Raw genomic sequence first — 21,036 nt, forward strand, 5'->3', positions numbered from 1 at the left:
TCTGTTTCTATACCTGCAGAAGATATTACATAATTACATGGTTTTACTTTACTGGCATATTTTTCTTCTTCAAAACCACATCTTCAATTGGAGCCAAGTCCATTTCTAATCAAACACCTAATTTGATGAAAGTATACATTTGAGCCCGTTACATTAATTAGTTTTGAGCCTGTAGGCATTATTACACATGCTGTATGTCTTACCTTGTTACCAAATCATTTAGTGACCATAAGGGGCAATTATATGCAATTCCTTTACAAATAGCCTTGATATGCAGTCTAAGTCTTTGAAACTATTTTTTTTTTATAAGTGTGTGCTGTAATCATTTAACTTACTGTATAATTTAAATAAAGTGCATCATAAATCTTGCAAAGAATAAGGCAGGATTTTCAGGATATTACTCAGAAGAGGTTCTGCACATTTGTGTCTGATTTTGACATATGAAACTACAAAGTTTGGTGTGGGACACCTTTCAATGGCACATTGCCTGCTTAGAGAAATGTCATTTATTAAGACTACCTTTCTTGTCTTTGTCACTCAGTGCCTTTCAGAATCACTCTCTCCCAATTCATTGCCTTTTCTGTGATTTCCAGAATACAAATATCCAGTTTCTCTTTTACTCATTTTTTTTTCAATCTTTTTCTTCTCCTCCTCTCACTTTCTTCAGTTGCCTGCTTTGTCTGCATTGCTAACTTAATAAATAATCATATCTTTGGTCTATTTCAGAGGTGGAAAATTGATGTGAAACAAGGACACAACACAAACAACACTGCTGTAGACTACAGCCCCCCATCCAGATTACTGGTGTTGATGAAGCTATTGGGAAGATCGGCACAAATTTGTAAATTATTGCAATGTCTAGCCAAATCTCTCTATATTGAGCCGTTAATTTGTTCATTTTGAATGGGCGGCAGTGTTTCACGATTGTCATTTTCTCTTAATCAGTGTATGTAGGAACTAAATATTTTGCTTTATGATCATTCTTGTTACTATTTTAATCTTTTTGGCACCTTTGATACATGAAAATTCAGAAGAAGAACGGTTGAAAGGAGGGAGGGAGAGAAGGAGAGAGGAAGGAAGGAAGGAAGGAAACCTAAAGAATTAAGAAAAGGAAGACCTACCTGCAGAACATGGTACTCCAGTTAACAGATAATCCTGTTAAATGGTAAAGAAAAAAAATCTGCAAAATCATTGTTCGCCTTATTGGATGATGCTTCTACTTATACAATGTGGATTTTCACATAGCAAGATAAAAATTAATCACCTATTTAACCAAATTGAAAGATTCCATTTTGTCAAAAAGTAACTGAACAGTAAATTTATGTGTTTGTCATAATTAATTAGCTGCAATGTGTAGTTGCTCTATTTCAAAGACTAAGTTCCTCATATTCCCAATCTCTATGGGCCAGATGTATGTCTAAACCTCAAAGGAGACCATGATGGATTGCAGAAGCTGTAGTTCAGCCACAGAGCCTGCTCAGAGACCTGGAAATTTCTTACCATCCGGCTTCTTAGGTAGACCATAGACAAAGAAAGGAACCCAAAGTGTTTAGACAATAAAGAATTAATTTAGTCAAATTGCTTCTACTGCTATCTTAGATTCAAATTCTGAATATTCAGATTAAATTAAATTCAAATTTACATTTCATTTCAGTGCTATCAAAGCATGCACACACATACACAATATTTAAAAAGTTCTGATTCTACAGAAAGATTTAGGACAATGATTTTCCTTGTAGATTTGACATGAAAGAAGATGTGAAAGGCATGATTTTTTTTTACACATGAGGAGGAGTCTGGAAAACAATTTACAATTCTGCTGGAAACTTGCATGCCCTTTACATAATGATTTTCCTTTAGGATGATCTGGCTCAAAGGGCACAAGATACTGCCACAAGAATTGCCATTAATCCAATCTCAAATCTAAATTTCCCTAAGATGGCAGTTTTCCCACATGCTTAGCAAACCATGTTTCCCTAATGTAGATCCATGCATTTTTGAGAATCCAACCCCCAAAATATCAACACCTTTGAAGGAGAGATTACATTCATTAAATTATACAAATTACATTCATTAAACTATACAAATCCAGCCATATTCTAAGAAATAACTGTCCCAGTTTTTCCAGAATACTAAATAGCATCTAGCCTTGTGTTTATCAGAGCTCTATCGAAGAACCATCTGCTCCTAATAACAGGGTCTCTCAGTTTTCAGAATTACATAATAGGAACAGTTTTAGTCACGTGATAGAAGACATCCTTTTAATCAAGGATGAGGAACAGCCCCATTCTTTGTCACTCCCCATCACTTTACACTGCTGACCACCTACAGTGCTAGTTCACATCAGAGTCATGATGCTGAGATGACTCAATCCTTTCTTTTTGTGAGAGACTCACAATAAGCAATTTCATTGTTATCTGAAGTGCTCCTGGCAGATGGAATCATGCACCACGAGAAGCTTGAAAACCAGCAGTGAGAGAATGACATGGAACTTTCTAATTTTTGACATCAAACTTGTAACTATCTTAGTAGCATGAGAATAAGTTCAATGGTTTTTGAATATATTAGTCCTCAGACTAAAATGGAAGTTATGCTGATAAGAAATATTATGATGGACGTAGCAAAGACATTTTTAGACAGTGCCAAAGAACTTCTGCGTATGAAATTTTCATCTTGACATCTGCTGTCCAGAAATTGTTCTGAAAATGGTACATAGAATCAGAATGACAGAAGCAAATTAAAACTGCCACGTAAAACACTAAATGAATAGACTACATTGATCATTACATACCAGGTCATGTTAAGTATGCCAGAAGTCTGCCCTAATCACTAAAGACTTAGAATTATGTTTGAATCTGATTATCCCTGATTCTAGGCCATGTACACAGAGGGTATAAAGAGACAGGCAGTTACAGAACATGCAATTAATGCTTTTCTCTTAACAAACTTGGTATTTAAAATATAACTGTCCTTTCTATAACTTGTTCACTGCACTTTTCCCAGCCTGACAAAGCATATGTATATGTTGACTAATGTGACTGTAGTTCTAACCCTACATTGCATTTTGGGCTGAGTTTTGCTAAGAGGTTATAGCAAACTAAACTGAAGAAACATAAGTAAATCAACTAGTTCTGACTTGTAATATTGTTTCATGTTTTATAGTGTCACTACTCTTTTTTCTTCTTCTTCTTCATTCTTGGAACCAGTACTATTTAATATCTTTATCAATGACAGAGACAACAGGATTGAGTGCACCCTCAGCAAGTTTGCAGATGACACCAAGCTGAGTGGTGCAGTCGATACAACAGAATGAGGGGATGCCATCCAAAGGGACCTGGACAAGCTGGAGAAGCACACTCATGTGAACCACGTAAGGTTCAAGTCCAAGTGCAAGGTGCTTCACCTGAGTTTGGGCAATCCCATACACCAGCACAGACCAGGAGAAGAACTCATTGAGAGCAGCCCTGCAGAGGAGGACTTTGGGGTTCTGGTGGATGAAAAGCTCAACATGAGCCAGCAGTGTGTGCTTGCAGCCCAGAAGGCCAACTGCATCCTGGGCTGCATCAACTGAGGGGTGGCCAGCAGGTCAAGGGAGGGAATTGTCCCCCTCTGTTCTGCCCTTGTGAGGCCACATCTGGAGTGCTGCATCCAGGTCTGCGGCCCCCAGCACAGGAAATATGTGGACCTGTTAGAGCAATTCCAGAGGAGGGCCACAGAGATGATCAGAGTGCTAGAGCACCTCTCCTATGAAGAAAGCCTGAGATCCAGATGTCCAGCCTAGAGAAGAGAAGGCTCCAGGGTGACCTCATTGCAGCTTTTCAATACTTTCTATAAAAAAAAAAAAAAAAAAAAAAAAAAAAGATGAAGAGCAACTTTTTGCTTGGGCAAACAATGACAGAACCAGGGGTAACAGTTTTAAACTAAAGGAGTGGAGCTTTAGATTAGATATTAGGAGGAAATTCTTAACTGAGATGGTAGTGAAGCACTGGAACAGGTTACCCAGAGAGGCTGTGGTTGCCCCATCCCTGGAAGTATTCAAGGCCAGGCTGCATGGGGCCTTGGTCAACCTGATCTAGTGGGAGGTGTCTCTGCCCATGGCAGGGGGGTTGGACCTGGACAACCTTTAAAGTTCCTTCCAACCCAAGCCGTTCTATGATTTCTCCCTTTCCCTAACCCTACGTTGATTGACTTAATTACCAACTGTCCTATGCACGGTGTGTTTTTTTTTTGTTTTTTTTTTTTTGCTTGTTTTGTATTGTCCTACATACAGTGCCAAGGTACTTGCAGGGAATCAAAATACACTTCTGGCTCAAAGGTTTGAAGAGTTCTAGTTAGCAATGATCACACACTGAGTATTCGGAAAGCTTTCATATTTTGTTCTTTTAAGTCAAAGAATATTACATTATAAATTTCTTCAAAAGTATATGGATAACAAATAAGGGAAGGATTAACTAATGTTAAGTTAATGATTACAAACTAACAATGAAGATTAAAAACATGACAGTCTTATGAAAGCATTGTTGAGTTCTAAGCAAGAATAAGATATTTAATAATAATCTTCATAAACAGACAAGAAATCAAGGAGAATACATTAAAAGTACTAGTTCCTCAAGAAACACTCCTCTTTTTTAAAAAGAACCCAATATTTCTAAATTCAATTTTAAATTGAAGTTAGTCAGATTCATAAATTTGAGGAATGTGACACAAGGGCAGTTACCAACATATTTTTAGTTTTTAGCATTTACTCTGAGAAACAGAAAACTTTTAGCAGACCCACGTTCATACTCCTATCGCTGAGAAATGTACTGTCTGGTCCTTTTTGCTAATGTATTTAGGAGAGGAGAGCCCCCTAGTGATTACTGAAAATCACATTTTCTTTTTTTTTTTTTTAAACATCAGTCAAGATGTAGGAACTCCTCTTGCATCTCTTAAACACAATTCCTATACTTGCATCATGTCCTAGCAATAATTTTTCCATTCCTTTTCTACTTAAACTATTAATAGTGGCTATCGCTTGACAATGGGTGTGTTTCTCTGTTTCTTACACTGTAACTAATCATAAAAACTCTTGATCCTGGAAACTTTGTAGACACTAGAATTTACGTCCTTAGAGTTACAGTGAGCTTTTCTGGCACTCCATTGTGACTGCTCACATGTTTTAGGACTGCTGTTCTTCGAGAAGCATCCAGAAGAGTGTCAGTAAGAGCCATGCACCCTTTTGATTCTACGAGCAACTAGCATTTTAATGTCAGTAGAAGTTTTTTGTGCCTGTCTTTAGAATCATTTTTATTTCCTCTTAGCATCTCATTTCCCTCCTACAGTAGTGCAGTAAGAAGGCAAGTAGTGCTATCACACCGCACTAACACTGTGCTAGACGTGCAAGTCCCAGAGCCTTCCTTGCAAACGCATGCTTCCTCAGAAGACAACAGAAGCTGGAATTCAAGTGAGCCCCATGAGCCACTCATCATCTTCTCAGGGCACCTGAAAAACATCTGCAATTGTTCCATGGATACTGAGGAAATCAGACAATTTCTCACACTGTAAGCCTAAATTAATAGATCTATGTGTTTGTGCCTAGTAAACCAGATTGTCTGTCAAATGAAAGGTCTTCTCTTGTTAATGGAGAGTGAACATATATGACCCATATAATCAGACACTGCTTCTGCTTTTTTTAAATAAAAATCATGCAGAATGGCTGAACACTTACTATTTTCCTAGAGGTAACAGTTTGTGGGAAAAAAAAATAATCATTGTTCATCTTAAACTCATTTTCAGGAAAACAAAAGGAAAATTCATGCATGAGTCATAATTCTGAAATAGCAAAGGAGACAAGATCAAAATAAACAGTTCCTGGAGAGAACAGCCCAGCCCAGAGTTGTAATGAGAAGTGCAAGGGGATAGTACGTCCTTTTCAGGCAGCAAACAAGTGCTACTAAAAGACCCACAAAACCTCCACATGTGTGGAACTGTTTATACTTCCTAGGCAGCTCAGCATATTTCCAAGCACCAAAGCCATCCACCCAGCCAAGACAGCAGTCATATTATGATCTCTGCCACTTTGAAACCAGCACTGAAGGTCAGATATAGTAAAAGATGAAGCAGAAAGCTTGTACTCAACATTTGTAGTGTACAAAATTTAGTTCCTTTTTTTTTCCTTTTTTTTTTTTGATAAGTTTTGAATATTATTGTTCATGTGTTCACTTTGCGTTAAAGTGCTCTAACGTAGTTCTAACAAAATGCTGCATCACAGCCCTAATTTAAAATGGGCCTTTGCAGATCCTTTAAAACGGGTGTTTGAGCCAGCTACAGCAAACAATTGCAATAATTATCCACTGTTGACTGCACTAGCGCTGCACCACAATTTACGATGGACAAATGGCACTCTAAGGCATTCTTTTAAGTCTTCCTCAGCCAAGCACAATGGACTTCTGTAACTCGTCTAGCTGTGAAAGAGACAGCTTGCTTTCAACTTTTTTCCCCCCATTTCATATTTATTCTTTTCACCCAATGCTTTCCATTTCTTTTTTATCATTATTATTTTTAAACAGTGCCATACTCCAGGATTGGGAAGCATTATTTCCCATAAAACCAGTAATAACATCACAGAATTCTTCCAGTGATTCACTGGTACTTCCAAAAGTACTTTGTTTACACACCCACAACACATCAAGGAACAACATGTTGAGGCTATTCATATTGAGGCTCTGTTGTCTCTTTTCTCTGCATTGTTTAGAATCCTTTCTCTGTAAGCTTCAGTATCATCAGTGTACGTAACTGACTGCCATCCCTGTTGTAAACCACTTTTGCACTGACATACATCAGGGAGGGAGGTGGATGCACTCACATACATCAGTAGGGAGGTGGATGTTTCCTTTGTACTTTCAAGGAAGCCCTCATATTTTTGTGTTTCCATGCCAGTTGCCAAGGTGCAGAACTAGTCGGCAAGTGGACAAGAAATCCTAAAACAATTGTGTGTTTTCATTACCTTCATGTTTCTCATTTTCAAGTTAGCATAGTAGTAGCTATAATTCTATAGAAATTATGCCTACTGTTTCTAAAACAGAGATGGGAACACTATTGACTGCACAGGATCAACCTTTGAGAAAAAAAGTATAGAGCAATGTTGTAGGACCACTGGACTGGGGGGAAAGTGCCCAAATTACATGGGATAATGTAATGGGATAATGTACATGGGGTAATGTACATGGGATAAGATCATGACAAGAAAAGGAACAATGGCTTCCGGAGTCTGAGCACACTGATTACTCTCTGTGAAGTGCTTCTATTCTACACGTTAGGTCAAAGTGTGGCATGCACAGGAGTACCCACCCACCTGTTGACAGTTTCTCTCAAAAAGGACATTTTTAACAAGAAATGAAATCAAGTATAACTAGATCAGCACATGCAGTTGTTACCTGTCTACTGGCAGAAGTCCCCAGTGTAGACACAGCTGCAAAAAGAGGATATTTGTAACCAGGGAGATCTTTTCACATTCCCTGTTTGGTGTGTCCTGACTAAAGGACACAGATTTTGACACAAGTAGCAAGCCTGTACGTACTATATTCTGTCATTCTGCATGTTTGGTTTGGTTTAAAACAGCTATAGATTTTTCATCACAAGAAACCAATAGTATAACAGAATTTGCTTAAACGTGAAATAGCAGTCTAAAGCGATTTCTCTTCCATCTCATACTAGCCTTTTATTCTGTCCTTCAAGCTGCCAGAAGAATATGAGACTTTTAAGTGTATGTTAATGGCAGAAAGAATCCTGTTATCTATCAGCTTCCTTGTCCATCAGTTTCCTTACATAAGAACAAGTAGTACCACTTACACCTATTTGGTAAGCTTATTATGAGCGCACACTTTTCCCAAGGGCCATTGGGCACGAGTACAGTGAAAAAGCGTTCTTTCCCTCCTCCACCCTCTTTTTGCCTCAACAATAGCATGCTTCACAGAATCTATAAGTTTGTAATAAAACATTCAAACTGGCCCTCAAGAAACTACTCTTTCTTCAAAGCATTCACAAAATGCAAAACATTTACTACAAGCGCACAATTTATCTTTTGCTACAAAGTATTCCAAATTTCATCTTTGCAGTTATATATATTTTCAAGAACCTTCACTAGATTGTTCATAAAATGATTCTGCAAACACAATACTAAAGTATATATTTTCAGACTTACACATTTTTCCTTCTTGCCAGTAAAAAAAAAAAAAAAAAACAACAACAACAAAGAAAACGACCAGGAGTTCAACTGGGCAGTGCTAAATTTAGATTTTGTGTATTCTGGATGCAGTATTAAGCACACATGTAACAGGCCCCATCCCCACAGAACATAGTAAAGCTATTGGAAACAGAGTCTGTAATAGACGGAGTTCATCCTGTAGAAAAACACTTGTAATTCAAGGAGATTGAGTGCACCTTTGTTTCTCCACTGGGGCAAAGCAAAGTAGTAGCCTTTTGTTGAACTACTTTCTGGAAGTATGGGTCTCAAACAGCTTTTGGATAGCAAAAAATAATACATTAGCAGTACTAAGCTGCTTTTCCATCTCCCAGACCAGCTGCGCTCTACATATTCATCTCTGTTCCCCTAATTCCTTCAGCGTCCCACCAAAAGGAGTCATCATGGATTGAACTTTGTGAACAGCCCTTGCAAATGAACACCAACAAAACTATTCAGGGCATAGTCATCTGTGAGCAATAATATCTTATCTCAATCAGCTTTGTTGAAGCAAATTAGGTGAATTAAGGACTTTTGCAAAAACATCATTAAAATATGCTTGTGCCAAGGTACTAGACCTTCAAGTTCTCCCATTAATCAAGACTTACAGTCTAACAGATCTTTCCAAATTTGACCTAACAGAGCTGAAAAACAGCATATCTCCAGAAGTGCTCATCCACAGCAAAAAGGTTTAGCCTTCTTTCTATTAGCCTTCCTATAAGATCAATTTCAGCAGCTGCAGACTTGCCATTCAGTAGTTTCATGCCTGGACAGTTAGACAGTCCATAAGGCATGCTGCCTCGAGATCAAAAAAGAGAGAAAAAAAGATACCTTGCAAAGCAGTAACAACTTAAAGAAAGGCCACCGTATTTTATTTTTAATGTTTACTTCATCTTTCATCATTTTCTCTCTTTGATATAGGATTGCTTATGTTTTCCTTCCTCTGAGAAATTCTCTTTTTAAGACGAAGATATTCCAGTCTTACCATCCAATTCAGGTGGAGTGATCTTTACTTTCATGGGCAGTCCCATGAATGCCATTACATGAGATAACTGAGTTATACGTAAGGCAAGGACAATGTAAGTTAACTTCTTTAATGAGCAGTGGGCAGAGATAGAAGAAAGGAAGCCTAAAAGTTGTCAGCAGAAATAAGACATCTGATTCCTTCTAGCACAACTTCTAACATAACTGGGAAAAAAAAAAGTACTTACTCAAATGGTGAGAAAGATTGAAAGATCATTACTATCTACAATGACTATTATTTACATTTTATGACAATTTTCATTATCTGTGTTTTCCTTTTTCTGTACCATGTTTAGGAATGTCTTAAGGCATTAATAAACATGGCTAGCCAGTTTGATTTTCTGGTTTGGTTTAAATTTTCTCCTTCAATTTCACTATTTCATTTCAAAACATTGTGTGCCATCTGTATTAATAGTATGTGGACTAGTCTGATAGTCAAGGTATGGATTTAGATGTTTCAGATTTGTAACTCACTATGAGGTCAATAATGTACATATAAAATGTGCATATTACTGTTAAACAGGTGCTCAGCTTTTCCAGCAAATAAGAATACTGCTAAAATTTATGCTGCACGTGTTTCCCTGTCAAAATAGACTTCAAAAAACCAGCTTTCAGTGTAAAGTTGGTGGGATTTTACTACACACAATCTTTTTCACTTTTTTCATGATAACATCCCTCAATCTTTTGTTGTATTTTGTTTTTAATCTCACATTTGCATATCTGTTTTAAAGAGAATTTTATCACATCAGATAGAACCCAGTTAGAACCAAAAAGTCTAACTTCCAAGTGAGGCCTAGGGATATACTTTTTTATTCAGACCCTGGTAAGCACAATACATGGTAAAAGCTGGGAGAGGTAATTACATCGCTTTGCCATTCATCTGACCTGTTGTATGATAAAAGTTAAATTAAAATTAAATGATTTCATGAACATCGCTTGGTCAGTTACACTCTTCAAGGCTTTTTGTTGTTCCATTTCTGGTGGGCTGTTTGTACAAGTAGTTACTTTTATAAGTACAGCAGCTAGAAAACTTGGAGGTCATTTCCATGGTTACAACAACCTTTTCACTGGAAATATCAGTTAGTCTGAAAAGTCACATATCTATTTTCTCTTCCACCAATTTTCCATATACATGTAATTAGTATGGAGGTATGAAAGCTTTTAATGCTGTTTTATTAGGATTAATATAGGGTGATTGTACAGTGATACATAATTAATATACAATAATATTTTGAAAGACAATCAATTTGTAGGCAAGAGTAGGAGTAATTCAGGTCTAAATCCTATTACTAATGCTATTTAATTTCTGACTAAGATAATTATTGCTAAAGGATGCATTCATGGCAATAGCCTTCTGTGATTAGTTCTTTTGGAAAGACTAGGTCATTACCCTATTGGAAAAATGAATCAAATCTTTCACTAATTAGAGGGCATATATTGATAGACAATTCATACAGAAACCTTCAGAATTACATATTTTGTTTGCTCTTTTCTTTAGTACAGTGAACCTAACTTTTCAAATTAAATGATCCCTTATAAATAGTTCTATAGACTATCTTCATCTCCAAATATGTATTGAAACTGGTGTAAGGCTTCTAGTTCTAATAGAACAGGATATGATTGAATAGCTTATCGTCTTTTTTTAAAAAAAAAAAAATAATAATGCCATATTTTCCTATTAGCCACAGTATTTCACTCCTGTGTATTTTTCTTTAAAGTTTTATACAGGCAGCAGTTGCCAATGGGCATCACAGCATCCCTTCCTGAATAGGTAGCCCAAGTGAAATTAAGTTATGAGTTTCAGTACTCTTCATTACGTACACACCAGTACTCCCTTTAAAGTTATTAATCTTCATTGACACTTTAGAGTTTATTTATTCAAGACAGTTTGTTTAGGTCACTCTTTAAATTACACTCAATACATTTATTTTGTATTGTATTTATGTCTTGCAATATTTCAGTAATCCTGCAATAGGTTCAAGTTGTCAAGTAACTTTCAACACTTAATATACTTTGTAAATGCTATAATTTTTAAAAGTACTCTTGTGAAAATCCAAGCAGTTTAGATTTTCTATGTCTGTTAGACAGTTTTTTTAAGAATATGTTCATGTTAACAAATCTTAATTTTTCTTTAAAAAAAAAAAAAAAAAAAACCAGAAAACTATTATTGGTCTCTAAATTACAATTTATTCCATTGACTTCAATCATCTTTAGATATGACCTTGCATTCCTATAAAATATTTATAAAGCTAAGGTCAATTCCAAGCAAACTAGAATGTTTATTTAATATGATTTCACCTGTACTTTTTAACAAGGCATGTCTTTTGACAGTCTGTGTATGGCCCAGCCGTATGTACACATAATGAAAGGAAATCATTAAAGATGTAGGGTGCCAAATTATGAATTATTCTAGGATTATATGTCGACTCAGAAAAGATCATGAAGGAGCAAGGCAGGACAAAAGTTTTAACTCTGGATTATTATAGTCATTATAATGACAAAAAAAATAGAATGACAAAACAAACAAACAAAAAACTAGCCACTGCCACCACCAAAAGACCAACTGAAAGGACTCGAAGCAATCACAAGAACTGCTACAAGAAAGTGAATACTTTATTGGTCTTAAAAAAAATCATTTGTTAGCAAAAGTAAGTCTATAAGATACTAGTGCAAGAGAGTCACCAGAATAAGTGAGAATTATTCAGAATTCTAAAAGAAACAAACAGAAGTTTAATGAATAACTTTTTCTTCTACCATAGGCTGCTTGAAAAAGTTTCCTACGTGTCGAGCATTTCAAGTACCTCATGGAACATTCAAAATGTGCACATCAAAGGATGTAGCTTTCCTAACAACAAAGCCAAAACTGAAAAAGAAGCAAAAAATACTCTTAGGATGAAAAACGGGACAGGTGCATGAAGAAATAGGACTATTTTGGAGAAATACATTTCAGAATATTCTGAAAGCTGGAGCACCTATCCTATGAAGAAAGACTGAGGGAATTGGGATTATGCAGCCTAGAGAAGGGAAGGCTCAAGGGAAACCTTAGAGCAGCCTTCCAGTACATAAAGGGGGCCTACAGGAAAGCTGGGGAGGGACTCTTTGTCAAGGTGTGTAGTGACAGGACAAGGACTAATAGCTTTAAACTAAAAGGGGGTAGGTTTAGATGAGATATTTGGAAGAAATTTTTTGCTCTGAGGTTGGTGAGGCACTGGAATAGGTTGCCCAGAGAAGTTGTGGATGCCCCATCCCTGGAGGTGTTCAAGGCCAGGCTCGATGGGGCTTTGGGAAACCTGGTCTGGTGGGTGGCATCCCTGCCCATTGCAGAGGGGTTGGAACTGGGTGGTCGTTAAGATCTCTTCCAACCCGAACCATGCTGTGATTCTGAGAAAGCATATAAGGACTTAAGAAAGCATATTAGCATATAAAGCATATAAGAAAGCATATTGTCTCACACAGAGTATATGCTCTCAAACTTTCCAAAAATTGTGCAGGATTTAAGTCAGATTTTAATTCATACTGCTAATTAACTGTTTTGTTTGATAGTTATCCAAGTCATAATAACATCCCACAGTCCAGTCAGCTCTACAAGTGCTCTGTGCTGTATTTCTTTCTGCAAATGAATGGCCAATAGCTCAATACAAAATGGATTTTTCAGAGCAGAGGCTGTGTATGGCAAACAATGAATACTGTTAACTGGTGCTCAACTCATTTTGAAATAGTTTTTGGGATACCTGGTGAGTAGGTTCTGGTCCCTAAAAGCCTGTGGAATTTCTCACCAAGGCAAATAAGCATGAAGTTTAGCCAAACAGAACAAGCTAGCAGTGAGATCAGTAAATCATTCTGAATTGGTCCACTCAAGATGTGGAGGCAGGCTAGGTCCAAAGCAATTTACTTTCCTTCAGGGAACTAGAAGGCAGCTAGGGAAATAACTATGATTTGCAGAGTGAATAGTCCCATCTTTATCCATTCATAACACAATTTAAACTAACAATTTGATCCTAAATGCTTTGTTTAATAAATAGTTATAGGATGACATCCTGTATAAGGATGTTTATGAGGAGGTTTGGAGGCACTGTACTGAAAAGAGGCATTGTGTAGTGCTTTCCAGTATGGACAGTTACCTGGCTATGTGCACCATCTCTTTATAAGCTATCATATTCTGACTTCAATTTCTTTCTCATTTTTACAGCTTTTCTGTGCTTTAGTTCCTTTCTTACAACAGAGCAATAGTAAGATAATAGAGCATAGAGTGTTTAATATGATTTTAGCTTTTACTTTTTTTTTTTTTTAACATTGCTTTGCTCTACATGTGACTTTTCATTTTCTTCAGTTAAAAAATAAAGAACTTCCAAGAGCATAAAAGACAACATTTGACTCTAGTCTAATTTCCATATACTACTGTATATCTAAGCAGAAGTAATTCCAACTAAATCAGGGAATCTACACATGCATTAGACTGATCTATTTGAGAGAGAAATCACATCTGTTCACTCTCATGCTGGTCCTAGCTGTCTATTTTAAGTGGCTAATTTTAAGTTTGCTGATTTAAATTAGCAAATCCCTCTCTTAGTCCATTTTCTAACAGCATCTAAAACACAGCCCTGATGATGAAGGTTTACGGTCATAATTTACACGTGCAAGATTAATATCCATGTTTTAAGCCCATAAAATCTTTTTTTTAAAAAAAAAAATCTTTAATGGAAGGCTATGATCTTGGGGAGGGAGGGGGAAAGGGGGAGAAAAAGGTTGCCTTCACTTTCAGAAGGTAAAAAATCTATATTGAGTATTGTGAAAGTAAACATAAATGACTACATATCAGCTCAAAGTAACCATTTAGATACAATCAAATTTAATGTTCCTCCCTTGCAAAACAACTCTGTATAAAAATACTATAGCAATGACCTAACTTGCGAAAGCTAAAAGCTTTTAAAAATACAAAATGCATTAAGAAACTGATATTCCTAAAATTCCTGTAGATGTTAATCTCAAGACCAATAGCCATTCATTAAATTTATTACATAGCTGTTTACAAATGGAAAGTTGGTGTTATATGCACACCAGTGAATCAGCTCTGAATGAGAAAATCCAAAATTCAAGGTGAAAGAAAATTGTAACTCACTAGGCTTGTGCAGTTGGTTTTACCTTTTTGAATGGGGCATTATTTTCATTTTTTTTAGTGTAATCGTCATTTTTTGCCTTTTCCTATTTGATGGAAATTCATAATCTCCATTTAACAGGTGAAACGCTCATCATTTTTTTTCCAGAAACCTGACAGAGCCCTTATAAATGAAAGAAAAATAATATTGACAATTGTAAGAAGAGTCAATACATGGAGGGGCAATACAGGTCTCCAAATCAAGTCTTAATTTTTAGGGTATGCTAGAATGATGAAGAAAAAAGGTTTAAAAAACAACGTTTAAGAATGCCAAAACATGTCCTTCAATTACCAATTATACGTACAAGAGCTCACTTATATAAGGAATGTGTAGCTCTAACTACTCCAACAATGGCAGGATGGCATTAGAATCATTAGAAGCATAGAATCATTAAGGTTGGAAGAGACCTTCAAGATCATCTAGTCCAACATAACTTCTTTATGTCATCAGACAGCTGCTGGAGCCCAGTGGTATGGGCTGTGATGGCGAGCATGTATGGAAGCAAGCATGACTAAAGCATGACCCACAGGCAGAACAGATGTATTGGCAAAAGCATCACAGGCAGGTCCTTCCAATTCCAGGAGCAGTTCCTATGATGTGCTAATGTCTCCCTGTTCTGGTGTCTGATCTGAGTCTTTTGTATTTGCTTTAGCAAGGCTGCTGTGGAGCAGAGAGATTCCTGACTAGCGTGCCACACAATTGCACTACTTTTAGCCTGCTTGGAGACAAATGAAACAAATCCATAAACCTATGAGATTTCCATCAACCATAGAGAAGTGACCTCATGGTAATGAAGAGAAACTGAAAAATCTGACAAGTTAAAGATGAGTTCAGAATAATGAGGTAACATTCCCATTTGAGTTCTCCAAAGTAGTAACTGTTAATATAGATAAGGGATTTAAAAAAAAAAAAAAAAAAAAAGTTCTTTGAAATATTCAGATAGCCTTTCACCACCTCCTTCTACATCCGAATGAAAAATAGTTGAAGCAGATTTACTCTGATTGATATGTAACAGCCGTTGGAAAAAAAAAGCCAAACCAAAGTAGCAAATGTAAATTTCTGATAGTTCCACACTTAAGGCTGAACCCTGAAATATTTCTGGACCTATCTAAGCATCAAACCAAGGTAGTTGCTTTGTTTTTCCTTGCTCCCCGTTCCTTCCCCACTTCAAAAAATAAAAAATAAAAAAATCAGACATAAGTTAGGATCAACATCTAGCTTGAAGTTTGTTAACCAGATGTTAACCTTTGACATAGCAGACATGGTAGAGAGCAATCTTGTTGCCCTGTATCCCGAAAAGGTTTGCATGTCACTAGAATATATCCCATTAGCAAATGGGCTATGAGAACGGGACAAGTCACCATTGTCATCACCAAGAAGCAAGCCTCGCTTGCCCTAGGTCAGTGCTAACTTTACAAGCTCTGCTTTTTTGTTCAAATGTGAGAAGCATTTCACATGGCTCTGACAGCAAAATTTCACAAAGATGTACTCAAAAGATCACATTCGCAGTCAGTATCTGATACAGCTAGCCATGTATCATCATAGCAGATGAATGATACTGTTCTAGAGAATGTACTGCTCCTGTCACTGCATTGAGGTATGTGACTTATCACCCCAATCTAATACTTAAAAGGCACTGATGCATTTGTTTAATTAAAATTAAAAGAATTTATCCCAGATGAAGTTACCATAAAATTCACTTTATCTTGCTTATTCCATCAATAAAAAGAAAGGTTTTGAGCCATAGTCCTGAAATATGAGTTTTCCCTCATTTCCTCAGGGGTTTTGTTTGTTATGTAACTCTCCAAATATTATTTTTTATTATTTTTAAATTCTTTAATCTTCTGCATTATAATAGTTTTTTGTACTGAAATGATTTTTCCTTCTGTGATTTATTTCTACATATTTAGAGAGTGATTTGGTGTTCAGTACATGAATTAATTATACAGATTAAGAGATTCTTCTGTTAGTGATGATCAAGGATTCAAGGACAGGTGAAAGTCATAATATTGGATTGGATTACACTGGAACAGATTCTGTTCTGAACTTCTAAAATGTACAAGGATATTTGGATCTCTGTTTTTATTCTGAACAATTGTAATTCAAAGGCTACAAAGCTTAACTAATATCCACCATCTCCCAGATGCTGCAGGAAAAATGAGTGCATACTCCCATCTCTCTCTATGCATATATACTTACACACACTAACCCCAAATATTTAACCTTACTTACACCTCTCTCACATGTTTACTCTTACATGTTTAAAATGTTCATCTTGCTTTATCTCCACTTTCATGGTACCACAGAATGGCTGAGGCTGGCCGGGCCCTCTGGGTCTATCTGGTCCAACCCCTGCTCAAGCAGGGCCACCCAGAGCAGGCTGCCAAGGACCACATCCAGGTGGCTCTCAAAGATCTCCAAGGATGAAGACTCAGCAACCGCTCTGGGAAGCCTGTTCCCATGCTCAGTCACCTGCACAGTGACGAAATGCTTCCTCATGTTCATACAGAGCCTCCTGTGTTTCAGCCTGTGGCTACTGCCTCTGGTCCTGGCACTAGGCTCCACGGAACATAGCCTGGCTCCATACTCTTTTCACCCTCCCTTCAGGTATTTATAGATACTAGTAAGATCCGAGCCCTCTTCTTCTCCAGCTTGAACAACCCCAAATCTCTCAGCTTTTCCTCACAGGAAAGGTATCTTCATCATATTTGTGGTCCTTCAATGGACTCTCTCCACTACATCTGTGAAGGAGTTTAATACCTCTATTTCACGGAAGGGAAAATAATAAACCCCGTTGACCCTGATACACAAACAACTAACTTTCCCAGCTTCCATATGCTGATCATTCATCTCAAATGCTATACACTCCTCTTACCTACCTCAACTCCTTGGAGAGCAGCTCACTTCCATGTAGCAATATATTATTTTCTAGAGAAAGATCCTGTCTCATTTAATCCAGTCCACATACTAAAGAGGCTGGAAAACACTGCATAACCCTTACAAACTTTATACAGTGGAAAGACCTACACTTCAACGCAACACAATTTCCTGAAGTATTAAAGCAATCAAAAGGTGCAGAAGGAAGGAATACACATGGACAGAAGATAGGAAGCTCTCCCTTATCTACTTCCTGCAGACACTAGGAATGGAAGAAGATGGTTTTTCACTTTTCTTTACTGAATTTGGGAGATTTAATTCTAAATGAGTTCCTCTTGCTCCCTATTGCTTTATGTAATAGATGGGGATATTTTAATGGACTTACTGATGATGTCCCGAAGTCATTTAGTCTCCTGGTATTCCAGCTGAATATATTTCCAAACTGTTGGGATCTCTTAAAACTCAATTTTGATATTTTTTAAACTCTAGCAGTGTTTAATGCTCTTATTTGTTCTACAAAGACAGTAGGGAAACAGGTAGGACACCAACCTTTCTTCCATTTAGGTAGGGAAGAAATTTCTACTCAAAATGCTTTCATTAGTGGATCTCTTCTTTATTTCCTGTAGCACTTGGCTAGAATCAAACACCACCATTTAAAAAGCACAGGGCATGGCTCAGGAAAACACATGGTGCATTCAGAAATCACATATATACTCTTCTCAACTTCTGTTCTCTCAAACTGTTTTTACATCTTTGGTACCTATATCAAATTTGGTGACAGATGAACACTGCCAACAGTGTAGCAGCATCAGATGCGTCACTCACAGCCATTTCATGAGTCACCAGCTCCAGTAAAGTGATGAAGGAAACAACAACATTTGTGTTACCTATCAAGCTTAAAGCAAGAGTTATCGGTACCTCAAATGCTGAATGAAATTATGGAAAAATTATAGAGCAATATTGACTTATTTTTGCAAAATGGAATCTTAAAGGTTAAGCAAGAATCGGTTCTTAAGAAACCAGTAAGTTGTACTAAAATGACAAGAGTTTAATCCTTCTAACCCTTTCCTATGCATTTTTGCAGGGCTGAAGAAAGTTTCACCTTGCCTTGACTTAAAACTACATTCTAGTACAAGTCCTGTATCATATTGAAATGTATATGTGATAAAGCAGACTGTCTATAGTGTATAGGGGATACCGTTCTCAAGGTATATGCTCCTCAAATGCAATAGTAAATCTGACTCTGTATAAATATAAAGTGATTAAAAGAGATTTTCGCTTAGTCCAGATATTACTAATCCTAAATCTGTAGCTGACTTGTTTTATGAATCACCTTACTAATACACCACGAGAACCCACAGAGAACAAAATTACAGAGCTGCCAAACTCATCGGATGATTAGTACCTTAAAAAGCTCTAGACTCAGATTACATCCCCAGAGTTCTTGCTGCATGAAAATTCAGTATAAAGAGATGGTTTCCTCAAAATTATTTGCTGGATTCTTTAGGTTTATATTGTCAAATCAGCTTTAAGTCACTGTATATGGCTTAAGACCTTGTTTCTGAAGGGGGAAAGTTACTGTTCTTAAAGTGCCCTTGAAATATTAAGCAAGGTGTGTTATGATCATACACACCAGTCAGCAGAACTGTTTTCAGGTATACCTGCTTACGTTTCATATCTGACAATAAAAATTGAAGTATAAAAAAGATCTTACTCTGCATCTTTGTTTTGATAGCATAGAATAAAACCAAGGGCTTATAGCAGAGTTTGGTAAGACAATCCACAAACTATTTTTTTCCTTTACGCATTGTAAGGTATTGAGTGCAAAGAACCTCCCGCCATCAGTATTACATAGCACTGTTGATAAGTTGCCTTGCTGAGTAAAGAAGTATCTATCAGGTTTGACGAAAAGTATCTAGTCATTATTCTGAACTGCATTTTAACATCAACTTCATTTTAAACAGCCTGGTTTTCATTGCCGTGTCCTGTTTTCATTAAAACCTCCTGCTGCTCCTGATTTTCACCACTTTGAGCTTCCCAGTTCTCTTTTGTAGAGCCTGCCTCTCTCCTGCAACACTCCATTTCTAGGCAGATACCACCCCACCACTATGAAAACCTCAAGAGGCTGTTGAATTTCTTAGCTTCCCCTTTTGCAGGGCAAAACCCCCAGATCACCGCATACAAAGCAAAGCAGGCTCCATCTGTTCTCTGTTCCAGGCCACACGTACTATCTGTGTTATGCATTGACCTAATTCAAGGAGATCATTCCAGGACATAATGAATTGATTTTCTCTGTGTGTCCAATAGGAGCACTACGATACAGAAAGTACTGGCTCTTCTGGGTTTTACATTAGTGCATTCTCCTGGTACATGTAGTTTTAATACGTACTTGCAGTGAATCAGCCACTCAGTGTCACTAAACAAGATGTCTCCTGTACTCAAGGGTACCACGACGCACCACGAGACCAGCAGAGGATGATGGCTCACAAGGATGTTTGCTGGCAGAAGCTGACTCGCAAGTAGAGGCTCGGAGCTAAGCCACCCTGCCCAACCCAGCTTGGACTATAGCTAGGCTCCCTGTCCTGGCACTGAGCTCAGGAGCTCTCTGCATTCATCTCAGGGCAGGCTTACACATCTCAGGCATGTCTCTGAAGAGCAAGCTTCATGTCATTTATCAATTTCTTCAAACAACTTCTCAAGAACATACCTTGGTTACTGTGAAAATGTCAACTAAAAATCTGAAAATGAAAAATCTTATTTCAATAACTTAAAAAAAGAAAAACCAACAGCTAGTCATAGAAAAAGTTAACCCCTATCCCAACAAATCCTTTTTTTTTTAAAAAAAAAAAAAAAAAAAAAAAAAAGCTTTGAGAGCAATGGACTGATTATATATATATAGATATTTTTTTAAAAAAAGTAATTCAAATGTCATTATTGTAAATCAGATTCTGACGTTGTGGTAGATTTTAGCATACAAAATCTGGCCCAGATTCAGATTTTACTTTTGTGGCTATCAACGTGCAACAAATCTGATTTAATGGATTAGTCCAGAGTTGCACTAATGATCCAGCTGAATCTCACTGTCCACAGCTGAAATGCTACATTATACACACTCCCAGCAGCAATGCCAGAAAATCTTTGAATAGTTCGTAACTGAATCAAATTAGGTATGTTATCCAATCATGAACTATAATCACCTTTTATTTCAACTTCTTGTTTGGTGTTATTGTTGGAATCTCAGGTACATTTCCATCAGCAGGAAACAGCAAGACATTTTAAAAGTTTAGCACATAATTGCCATTCTATACCATGCTTTAGGCATGCTTTGCCTAAACAGTGTAATTTCTTTCTCCCTGATCTACACTAAACGCTATGAAATGAAAAAAATTGTAAAACACAATTTCCTGTATGAATTATGTTTCCTGTGATTAAATTTTGGGTAGTTATAACATTATCTGTTTCTTTTGACAAGTACAATTATTGTTGGCATGTGCACCCAAATTGTATTTCATTTTCTGAAGCAGCAGCTCATTATGATCAGTGAAGTCTCTAGTAAAAGGAAGGCATAGAAGAAGTACTTTATAAATATTGACTTACTCTTAGTACCTGTCAGCAAAAATGCAAATGGCCACAAATCACAGCTGCAACAGAAATGCAACAAGAAACAGGAACAGATACTACACAGACTGGCAGGAGTAAAGTGACTTCCAAACACTCATGTATCTGAACTGAGAACACTTCAGATAAACAACACAGATG

This window comes from Oxyura jamaicensis, chromosome 4 (genome assembly GCF_011077185.1).
Source record: "Oxyura jamaicensis isolate SHBP4307 breed ruddy duck chromosome 4, BPBGC_Ojam_1.0, whole genome shotgun sequence".
In the NCBI taxonomy this organism is placed as follows: Eukaryota; Metazoa; Chordata; class Aves; order Anseriformes; family Anatidae; genus Oxyura; species Oxyura jamaicensis.